Source organism: Ovis aries, chromosome 3, assembly GCF_016772045.2.
Source record: "Ovis aries strain OAR_USU_Benz2616 breed Rambouillet chromosome 3, ARS-UI_Ramb_v3.0, whole genome shotgun sequence".
In the NCBI taxonomy this organism is placed as follows: domain Eukaryota; kingdom Metazoa; phylum Chordata; class Mammalia; order Artiodactyla; family Bovidae; genus Ovis; species Ovis aries.
In genome coordinates this window covers 129,010,819-129,019,994 of record NC_056056.1, presented here as the reverse complement: position 1 = coordinate 129,019,994, position 9,176 = coordinate 129,010,819, and the positions used below count along the sequence as shown (strand labels likewise).

The 9,176-nt window shown below is 43.9% G+C and overlaps 1 non-coding gene across 1 annotated transcript; it reads right to left on the bottom strand.

Moving 5' to 3' along the window:
- Positions 1-290: 290 nt before the first annotated feature.
- Positions 291-397, bottom strand: LOC114114145 (U6 spliceosomal RNA). Its single transcript, XR_003588984.1, has one exon. It is a non-coding gene; the product is annotated as a U6 spliceosomal RNA (small nuclear RNA).
- Positions 398-9,176: the final 8,779 nt, after the last annotated feature.

Below are 9,176 nucleotides of genomic sequence, written 5' to 3'. Positions count from 1 at the left end.
CACGTATTTTATTCTTTTCATTGCAATGGTAAATGAAATTGTTTCCTTAATTTCTTTTTCAACTTTCTCATTATTAGTGTATAGGAATGCGAGGGATTTCTCTGTGTTGATTTTATATCCCTCAACTTTACTATATTCATTGATTAGCTCTAGTAATTTTCTGGTGGAGTCTTTAGGGTTTTCTATGTAGAGGATCATGTCATCTGCAAAGTGAGAGTTTTACTTCCTCTTTTCCAATTTGGATTCCTTTTATTTCTTTTTCTGCTCTGATTGCTGTGGCCAAAACTTCCAAAAATATGGAACGCTTCACAAATTTGCGTGTCATCCTTGTGCAGGGGCCATGCTAATCTTCTCTGTATCGTTCCAGTTTTAGTATATGTGCTGCCGAAGCGAGCACTGGTTGTGAATTTTGCATGTGTATGTATATGACAATAGTTATGATTGCTTCAAGTGTTACGGTACTGATAACACCAATGCCAAAACTATTAAATAAGGCTAATGCAGCCATATAACTTACAAAGCAGTCACATGTATTTTCTTATTAAGTGCTTACTTATGCTATAGATACTATTTTTATTTTAAAAATGAGGAAACTGAGGTTCAGATGGTTATAATTTAATCATTGAGCATCATGCGATTTTTTTATGGGGCTTCCCAGGTGTGCACTGGTGAAGAATCTGCCTGCCAGTGCAGGAGACACAAGAGGTATGGGTTCAATTCCTGGGTCGGGAAGATCCCCTGGAGTAGGAAATGGCTACTCACTCCAGTAGTCTTACCTGGAAAGTTCTGTGGACAGAGGAGCCTTGTGGGCTACAGTCCATGGGGTCACAAAGAGTCAGACACGATGGAGCACACACACTCACCATATCATTTTAAACAGAACTTTTTCTTGAAATAACAGTAACAACTAAAGCATACGGAGTGCTATCTAAGACCTAGAGACTGTCATCCAGAGGGAAGTAAGTCAGAAAGAGAAAACAAATGTTGTGTGATACTGTTTATATGTGGAATCCAGAAAAAGGGTACAGATGAATATACTGGCAAAGCAGAAATGGAGACATGTGCAGGGAACAGACTTATAGACGCCATGGGGCAGGGGAGAAGAAGGTGGGATGAAGTGGGAGATTGTAACTGACATATATACACTACTGTGTATGGAATAGATAAGTAACAAGATCCTTCTGTATAGCACAAGGAACTCAACTCAGTGCTCTCTGGTGACCTACCTGGGAAAGAAATCTAAAAAAGAGAAGCTATATCTATTTAGACATGCAATTGATTGATTTTGCTGTGCCCCAGAAACTAACACAACATTATAAAGCAACTATACTCCAGTAAAAATTAAAAAAAAAAAACATGCTGGGTGCTGTCTTTGTGCCAGGTGCTGTGATAGATAGGTTCTGTTTTACTTGACCCATAAAATAGCCCAGTGAGGTAGTAGATATTCCTATTCTCATTGTACAACAGGTAAACAAAGGTTAAATAACTTGCTTTGTTTTTCAAAGGTTAAATTACTTGCCTATATCATATATAGTCTTATGGAGCTAGAATTCAGTTCCAGGTTTTTAAAATCTGAAAACACTTGTTATTTTTGCCTGTTACAGGATCTCTGGAGATGCTCATCTGAGTAGTGTCTTAATCTTTAGAAACTGTATTATGAAGGAAATTTCCCCTTCCACTATATTCTGTACGCAGCAAGAAACATAACAAGAATGAGCCAGAGACTCCATCAAAGACTTGACTCCTTTAAGCCAAGGGACTTTGCGTAAAGGGATGGAACAAGGAGTTACTAGCACCCAATTGATTATATTAGTTGCCATTGATGGCTCAGTTTGTCAATGCCCATCTCTGACCAGAAAGGATTTTTGGAAGCCATAAGGGTCCATAAGAGATCTCCCGTAATCCCATAGGTGTCTCTGTTTGCAAGTGGGAAGGGTAGCCATTTCCTAAGAAGCCTACCTCCAACTGGGTCGTGTGTATGTTAGTTGCTCAGTCATGTCCAGCTCATTCTGACCCCATGGACAGTAGCCCACCAGGCTGCTCTGTCCATTGAAGTCTCCAGGCAAGAATACTGGAATGGGTCAGTTCAGTCAATCAGTTCAGTTGCTCAGTCGTGTCCGACTCTTTGCGACCCCATGAATCGCAGCATGTCAGGCCTCCCTGTCCATCACCAACTCTGGAGTTCACTCAGACTCATGTCCATTGAGTCAGTGATGCCATCCAGCCATCTCATCCTCTGTCGTCCCCTTCTCCTCCTGCCCCCAATCCCTCCCAGCATCAGAGTCTTTTCCAGTGAGTCAACTCTTTGCATGAGGTGGCCAAAGCACTGGAGTTTCAGCTTCAGCATCATTCCCTCCGAAGAACACCCAGGGCTGATCTTCAGAATGGACTGGTTGGATCTCCTTGCAGTCCAAGGGACTCTCAAGAGTCTTCTCCAACACCACAGTTCAAGAGCATCAATTCTTCGGCACTCAGCCTTCTTCACAGTCCAACTCTCACATCCATATTATGACCACTGGAAAAACCATAGCCTTGACTAGACGGACCTTTGTTGGCAAAGTAATATCTCTGCTTTTCAGTATGCTGGAATGGGTAGTCATTTCTTTTTCCAGGGGCTCTTCCTGACCCAGGGATTGAATCTGAGTCTCCCACATTGCAGGCAGATTCTTTATCATCTGAGCTCTCAACTGGGTTATTTTAAGTTAATTGGGACATTCTGTTATTCTCATCATACAAGGGGCTGAAGTACAGTCCAGCTTGAGACGTATACTTACCTGTTCAGCACAAGATTACTTTGAATAAGAAGCATAAATGGTAAGTAAAAACTGGTTTGCCAGGATTCAGATTTTTTTGTTGTTGTTGTTCTTGTTGCTGTTTAGTCACTCAGTTGTGTCTGACTCTTTTGTGACCCCATGGATTGTGGCCCACCAGGCTCCTCTGTCCATGGGATTCTCCAGGCAAGAATACTGGAGTGGGTTGCCATTTCCTTCTCCAAGGGATCTTCCCAACCCAGGGATCAAACCCATGTCTCCTGCATTGGCAGGTGGGTTCTTTACCACTGAGCCACCAGGGAAGCCTATTCAAATGGTACAGAGATACAGGCAAAAATAAAATAGAAACTTTTCTATAATCAAATTTTAAACATTTGAATGCTTTTGAGCAAGTTTCATGGGGAGAAGACAATAAGAAAATCCCTCTTCCATCCCCTAAACCAAGCATCACTTTGATCCTATTACAAAAGAAGCAGAGTCCACTTTCCTCTTGAGCGTTTGCCAAGTCTCTGGTCTACCAAAGGCTGAGTGGGCACCATGAACTCACTGGGTAAACATGTTATCAGTTGTCCTCTAATTGGGGTTGTTGATCTCCAGTTTCCATTATGGACTGGTCTGTGCTTTAATCACCAGTGTGCAGCAATTGCCCCCTTTTTTGGTACCATCATGATTCTTCCTTGTTCCTAAGGAGCCGCTTGTGCATGAAACAGAGTTGCATGTCATAGGTGTATTAAGAACACCAAAGTTCTGAGCTTAAACTTACTGTAAGTTTTTGTTTTTTCTGGGAACAGCTTTTTAAAGATACAATTCACATAGCATATAATTTCCTTATCATACAGTTTACCTGCTTAAAGAACAAAACACCTGTTCATTCCCCTGTGGCACTGGGGAATAAATAGATTTTCTTCCAGTCCTTAATCAGCAAGTATTTATTGAGACCTTCTTGTGGGCCAGGCATTGGGCTAAATGTTGGAGCCCTAACCGTAAATAAAATAAAGACGTTTCTTGCTTTCATAAAGCCTTTAGTCTAGGGATAGAGATCTCAGAGTACAATGAGCTTATAAATAAAATAATTAAAATCATGGCAAGTGCTGCATAGGAAACATAGGAAACAATGAGTTGGACACATAGGAGGAATCTCAGGTGGACAGTGAGGGACTGAACCCCGGAGTGGGGAGCAGCCTTGGCATGTGCTGGGCACAGAAGGGAGGCGGGGGAGCTGAGTTAAACCAGGATGGGGTGAGGGTGCTGGCATGAGATGAGGCTGAAGAGGGAAAGAGGAGCCTTCATATGTGCTTAATAGCTCATGTTCTGTACTGTTGAAAGAACTGAAAATGGGAATTATAATCCAATTTGTGAGTTTAAAGCTTTATGTTAATGTTGTAGCACTGTGCTTCAAGCTCTGGACAAATGTCATTCAGTGGATTAGAAACACCCCCCCACCCCACCCCTAGGTGTGGCACACGGGCTTAGTTGCCCTGCAGCATGTGGGATCTTAGTTCCCCTGCCAGGATCGAACCTGCATCCCCCGCATTCCGAGGCAGATTCCTAACTACTGGACCACCAGGGAAGTCTTCCCCCCTCAACTTTTTGGGCTTCCCTGGTGGCTCAGTTGGCAAAAATTCGCCTGCAACGCAGGAGAATACCTGCAATACAAAAGACATGAGTTCGATCCCTGGGTCAGAAAGATCCCCTGGAGAAGAAATGGCTACCCACTCCAGATTCTTGCCTGGAGAATCCCATGGACAGAGGAGCCTGGAGGGCTCCAGTCCATGGGGCTGCAAGAGTCAGACAGGACTGAGCGACTAAACCACCACCCCAGCCCCAGAGCCCGGTTCTCTTCCCTTCCCTAGTGAGACTTTCTGGAGAGTCTAGACTTTAGAAGGGCTCTGTCATGATATTCTAGAACACAGTGTGAATGGCATGCCCTGGAGTTGGACACCAAGGATGTATTGACTGCATATCATCTCAAGTTCAGCTACTCATATCTAGCCCATTTCATATCTAGCCCAGTTTAAATGGGCCAGAGATTGCCCTGCATTGGACAGTATCCATTTCTGTACTGTTATATAACAGTTACAATTGATTCAAATGAAAATATTTAATTAGTTCTTATATGACTGACTTGGTCTATTTGAGCCAGGCTTAATAAGCTAGTTTTCCAGGCTAGCAGATAATTCCTCTTCATATTTATGGGTCACATAATCGTGAGGGAGTTCTTATTAACACACACACACACACCCAAGTGCCTAAACAACTGTAGAAACCTCCCTAAACTCAGCCATTAATATCTCATAGAATGTTCAAATGAAGCAGGGTGCTTTTGACAGCCTGTTCCAGAAGGTGCTCACATAATGTACATTAATTTTGGGAATTTAAATTTGTCATGTGAAAATAATTTAGACAGAAAAAAAAAAAAATCCCAAATCATCTCTCATACTTAAAAAGACCTGTTAGAGAGCTCTGACAGACATAGCTGAGGTTGAAGAGATTGCAGGCTTGTGATGAGCAGGTCAGCAGCGATGAGCTCCTCTGGGCCTGCCGTTTCCAGTCAAGGGCAGTTGGCCTGCTCATGGCCACCTGCTGAGGATCGTAATAGCTGACGCTTACGGAGCCCTTCCTAGGCCCTAAATACAGTGCTAAGTTTATTTTCATGTGTTATTTCATTTCATCCTCACGACAGCCCAATGAGATAGGCGTTAATAGTCACCCTCCTTTTATGGAGGAGGTAATGTGCCCACAGTCCCACAGCTGGTAAATGGCCTCGCTGGGACTTGAACCCAGACATCAGATCTCAGCTTTGCCCTGCATTCTGTGCCATGTTACTTCTCCACGCGGTGTCTTTCCCTCAGCTATAGCTTGCAGGGAGAGCAGTGACTGCCTGAAGCGACGGTAGCAGGTCCGCAGCCTGGGGAGTAATCCCTGGTGGGGCCTGCTGGAAACAGCTGTGTCAGGATTGAAACAGAGGTTATTCGCTAGGCCTGTCAGGCTTTCTCTCCTGAATATGAATAAAGGAATGTAGTAGAGTATCATGGAAGGAAGGGGCCACCACCAAGAACAGCTGTGGGGAGAGCTTGTGACTGAGGCCGCAGGCCTAGAGGTCTAGACAAGCTGTGAATGGACCAGAGCACTGATCAGGCAGACGCATTAGTAAGCAGAGGTGTGAGTGGGAAAGGCATGGAGTACAGGACAGAATGGGTGGTCCTGGGTGAGAGAAAGGGTGTTCCCAGGTGGCTCAGTGGTAGAGAGTCTGCCTGGCAATGCAGGAGTCACAGGAGACCTGGGCTCAGTCCCTGGGTCAGGAAGATCCCCTGGAGGAGGAAATGGCAACCCACTCCAGACTTGCCTGGAGACTCCCAAGGACAGAGGAGCCTGGGGGGCTGGTGTCCATGGGGGCATGGAGAGTCAGACGTGACTGAGTGGCAGCACGCACGGGCAGTGGGGAACAGGATGTGACAGAGAGCTTCGTGAGCCCTGATGGCCACAGGAGACAGGGACCAAGCCCAGGGCCGTGTGTCCATTATCCCCTGGTGCCCAGGGGTGCTCAACAAGTGCTGGAGGGTTGGGTGGGGAAGGAAGGTGACTCACAGGAGGGTGACGGGGTCCTGCTGGGGGCAGCACGCCTGACGGCAGTGCAGGAACTCTTGCTGCTGAGAGCTGAGACTGTTCAGCCTCTGGAGCTGAGTGACTTTCAGGGGTCCCTTCTCTCTCTTCTGTGGCTCCTTTATTTTCATGAGACTTTCTTCTCCTTTATCGTTGAGCACCATTTTGATAAAACTCTGTTTGCATTTTTTGACATTGTTTGAAGGTACTTTTTTTGGGGGGTGGGGAGACAAGAACACTGTTTATGTGAAAAGAGGAGTCGATTTCTTTACATCCCTTTCAAATATTCCTTTGCTCTTGTTAGGGATAGGAGCGAGAATAATCAATTCCACCCAGAAGTGATTGCTTTTAAAAATCAAAGCATGTAAAGCTATTTGCCTGGATTTCATAACATCTTAAGTGTCACAAATTTCAGATTACTGTTGAATGATGAAAGATGTTCTGGTTTTGTTCTTTTGTAAAAATTCAAGATTGTTCATGCATTTGCATAAATAATCTAAATAATGACTTTTTATTTGTTGTGTGCTCAGTGGTTCAGCCGTGTCTGACTCTTTGCAACCCCATGGACTATAGCCAACCAGGCTCCTCTGCCCATGGAATTTTCCAGGCAAGAATTGTGGAGAGGGTTGCCATTTCCTACTCTATGGGATCTTCCTGACCCAGGGTTTGAACCCAGATCTTCTGTGTCTCCTACATCAGCAGGCAGAATACAGGAGATAGATTATGTAGTTTACATCCACAAATTTACTCCTTGGAACTTGGTCTTGAAATGTATTTAAAGAGCCAGAAAAACAACATGGGGGGCATGCTTCATGGAGAGAATACAAATTTTTGAGTCAATAGTGCAGATTTCTAGTCCCAGCTTTGCTACTTCTCTGTAGTGATCTCAAGAAAATGACTTAATTTCTCTGAACATCAGTTTTCTCAAATGTAAACTGGGATATGTAATAGTAAATTTAGTAATAACTATTTAACATGATTTTTGTTAAATTTTGTTTTTGATGTCATAGCAAATTTGATAATGATCTATATGTGAAAGCACCAATGTGATGATTATGGTTGTTCCAGATTTCTCCTTAATGCTGATCGTTGGCTACAAGCTACATTACTAATATTTGCTGCACATATTTGCTTTATTTACTGGCTGAGTGACTTTGAGCAAGTTGTTTAATATCCTGTCACTATTTTTTCCACAAGGAGTAAAGTCTTTAGCATGGCTTGTCTCTATACCTCAAGACGCATCCTTCCCTTGCTGTTAAAGCTCTGATCACACTGGCCTTTCAGGCTGGATGGAAGCCACACCTTTGCCCCTGAGAGCCTTGCCTGTGTTGTTTCTTTGGTTGAGATGCTTCCCAGTTGCGGTCTTGGTTATGCCTATAAGTCTCAGTTCAGATGTCACACATCTGGGACAATCCTGACCACCCACCAAATTAGCTCAACTCTACTGGTACAGGTGCTTCTACCAACTGTCTGCTTCTTCCTTGTACTCTTTCAGTTCAGTTCAGTTGCTCAGTTGTGTTTGACCCCATGAATTGCAGCACGCCAGGCCTCCCTGTCCATCACCAACTCCTGGAGTTTACCTAAACATGTCCATCGAGTTGGTGATGCCATCCAGCCATCTCATCCTCTGTCGTCCCCTTCTCCTCCTGCCCCCAATCCTTCCCAGCATCAGGGTTTTTCCACTGAATCAACTCTTTGCATGAGGTGGCCAAAGTATTGGAGTTTCAGCTTCAGCATCAGTCCTTCCAGTGAACACCCAGGACTGATCTCCTTTAGGATGGACTGGTTGGATCTCCCTACAGTCCAAGGGACTCTCAAGAGTCTTCTCCAACACCACAGTTCAAAAGCATCAATTCTTTGGCTCTCAGCTTTCTTCACAGTCCAACTCTCACATCCATACATGACCACTGGAAAAACCATAGCCTTGATGAGACAGACCTTTGTTGGCAAAATAATGTCTCTGCTTTTGAATATGCTGTCTAGGTTGGTCATAACTTTTCTTCCAAGGAGTAAGCGTCTTTTAATTTCATGGCTGCAATCACCATCTGCAGTAATTTTGGAGCCCCCCCAAAATAAAATCTGACACTGTTTCCACTGTTTCCCCATCTATTTGCCATGAAGTGATGGGACCAGATGCCATGGTTTTAGTTTTCTGAATGTTGAGCTTTAAGCCAACTTTTTCACTCTCCTCTTTCACTTTCATCAAGAGGCTTTTGTGTTCCTCTTCACTTTCTGCCATAAGGGTGGTGTCATCTGTGTATTTGAGGTCATTGATATTTCTCCCACCAGTCTTGATTCCAGCTTGTGCTTCTTCCAGCCCAGAGTTTCTCATGATGTACTCTGCATAGAAGTTAACTAAACAGGGTGACAATATACAGCCTTGATGCACTCCTTTTCCTATTTGGAACCAGTCTGTTGTTCTATATCCAGTTCTAACTGTTGCTTCCTGACCTGCATATAGGTTTTTCAAGAGACAGGTCAGGTGGTCTGGTATTCCCATCTCTTTCAGAATTTTCCACAGTTTTTTGTGATCCACACAGTCGAAGGCTTTGGCATAGTCAATAAAGCAGAAATAGATGTTTTTCTGGAACTCTCTTGCTTTTTTGATGATCCAATGGATGTTGGCAATTTGATCTCTGGTTCCTCTGCCTTTTCTAAATCCAACTTGAACATCTGGAAGTTTACAGTTCACGTATTGCTGAATCCTGGCTTGGAGAATTTTGAGCATTACTTTACTTAGCGTGTGAGATGAGTGCAATTGTGCAGTAGTTTGAGCATTCTTTGGCATTGCCTTTCTTTGGG